This window comes from Notothenia coriiceps, unplaced genomic scaffold, assembly GCF_000735185.1.
Source record: "Notothenia coriiceps isolate Sejong01 unplaced genomic scaffold, NC01 NC01_scaffold00020836, whole genome shotgun sequence".
Lineage (NCBI taxonomy): Eukaryota > Metazoa > Chordata > Actinopteri > Perciformes > Nototheniidae > Notothenia > Notothenia coriiceps.
The window spans coordinates 1-2,494 of record NW_011353537.1 but is presented as its reverse complement, the minus strand read 5'-3'; the positions used below and the strand labels follow the sequence as shown (position 1 = coordinate 2,494).

The window sequence follows — 2,494 nt, the reverse complement described above, 5'->3', positions numbered from 1 at the left end:
GGAAGCGTCCTCGACATTGAGAAACACCCCTTCACCAAGAGTGCCATGCTAGGACTGATTTAGGTACGAAAGCTTTTATGTGCGCAGCTCCTCTAGCTTGGAACACTCTGCAAAAATAACTGAAACTGAGCATCTTGGTTCCCCTGCATCGGTTTGAAGCTCGGCTAGATGCAATGCAATTTCATACTCTTGGTACCTGTCAGTGTCGATAGCAGGTTTGTAAATTACCCTGTCATTATGTTGTATGATGTACATACAACATAATGTATGTTGTTTTCATGTGTAACCGACGTGCTGCAGGTCTCCCTTGAAAAGGAGATCGTCTGATCACAATGGGATTTCACCTGGTTAAATAAAGGCTACAAACTAGAGAAGAAACTGCATTGTCACTTCCTGCTAGGCTGCAAAAAGGGGGCGGGGCTAAAGGTTGATTGGCTCGTTTAGTCAGAACCAGTGGCTAGCCGTGACTTGTATACCTCTGTGAATTCACAGCAGGACCACCAAACAGCTCCTCTCTTCACAGTAACTCGCAGAGACGAGCTTCTTTCATTTAACCCTTCACATTCCAACAGAAACTGAACAGGCGGATTCGAAGGATTTATTTCTTTGGAAATGTTATTTTAAAAACACAACTAAATCAAGTTATTTTGGTAAAACTAATGAGAAATATAAATACAAAAATATTATTTTTTGGAATATCTTAGGACCTCAGAGAGGGTCTGGTTTAGAATGACAGATGATTTAACGAATCACACTAGTTTCTAGGCTGACATGAAGAATCGTCGAAATCTCAATATTCTATTCGATCTAGTGACTTTTAGTTTCTAATTATTAGTTTTATAATTAATAATTAATAAAACAAATAAATGATTTGTATCAGTCTGTGTATTTATTGCAAAGCCTTAAAACAAGTGAAAGGGGTCTCATAATGTCTTAGTAATCAGGGGTTACATTCGACTATGTCATGTTTTTAATATTCAACGTACTATACTGTGTAGTTTCTTGTTTAATATTCGACAACATAATATTAATGACTTACTGTGGACTCTATATATGACCTGTTCCGCTTCGAGGAGATTTACAGCTTCATGAATGATTGAGACTGAAACACTGCATGAATTTTTCAAACTCTGAAAATATATTTGAAAAAACATTCATTTACCGTAAGAAAACAATGAATATTCACCCATTTAAACCATACAAGTACAACATGTGCAGGTACAGATCTGTTCGGACGGTTATCGTAGCACAGTCAAAGTACACCTTGTGATTATTTTTCCCAGACAACAACCTCAACATTTAAACATGTGAACAGCAGCAGGACTCTGAAATGTTAACGTTAAATATATATGATGATTTTACTGTCATTTCAGGCACTTTTTTTCACCCATAAACGAACAGCTAAATGTGTGACAGCAGTACAGTCAGTTACCGTCCATTGACCACATGTGAGTGACACTCAGACGTCTCTTTGGGTTCGATCTCATCAGCTGTTAAAGATTAGAAAGTAAAATTCCTGAGAACTGAAAAATACAGAGGAATACATTCCAGTGTTTCTTGATAACAATATATAAAAAAATGAATAAATACGCCTCCACAGTCGGGACACAGCTGCCACCGGATCAATACATGAAAGTGGCTGGATTATTGATGCACACACAATAAAATACATAAATTAAAAAGGCCATTTCTTAAATAAGAGGCGAACCTCTACAGTATCATGTTTCAGTAAAATGGCTAAAAACACTTCACAGTGAGTTTTAAAGAAAAGGCATTTACAAAAATCAACAGTATGGTTCTTTGTAGTTCGTAATGCACCCTATACAGGCTGCGTATAGAAGTGAGGAAGGTGCAGGACGGATCACCACATTACCGTTTGACCCCTCTGGGCTTCCGTACGTTGAGAATACAAGGAGGTACCAAAAAGAACCGGGTCACTGGACACCAAGATAAAAGCACAATTAACGTACTTGTTGCACATCTCTAACATAGAGAGGGCACACACACACACACACACACACACACACACACACAACACACACACACACACACACACACACACACACACACACACACACACACACACACACACACACCTTCATTTACAGGAAATAAATAGTACCAGTTATAGTTTCAAACACCAGAGCTTATTGACTGGCTCTGGTGTTCTCTCTCTCTTCTCTACCCCACACACACACACCCTCTCTCTCTTCTCTACCCCACACACACACCCACCCTCTCTCTCTCTCTCTCTCTCTCGAGCTCTAGCCCTGCTGCACCAGTCTGCGGTAGTGGGGCATGACTTTGCTCTCGGGGAGATACAGGCCCATCTCCAGAGCCACGAGCACGGGGAACTCCAGAGGGATCAGCTCCCGCCGGTTGATCCGGAACCGCTCCTCCAGCTTCTGCTCCAGACGGGGGAGGGGGGGGAGAGGTTAAAGAGGGTGCAGATTCTCACACACACACACACACACACACACACACACACACACAC

General features: G+C 41.1%; 1 long non-coding RNA gene across 1 annotated transcript; it reads left to right on the top strand.

Annotated features, from left to right (window-relative positions):
* Positions 1-6: 6 nt before the first annotated feature.
* On the top strand, positions 7-2,344 carry LOC104952943 (uncharacterized). The gene is made up of 2 exons (XR_799156.1): positions 7-215; positions 2,263-2,344. It is a non-coding gene; the product is annotated as an uncharacterized lncRNA (long non-coding RNA).
* The last annotated feature ends 150 nt before the right edge of the window (positions 2,345-2,494 follow it).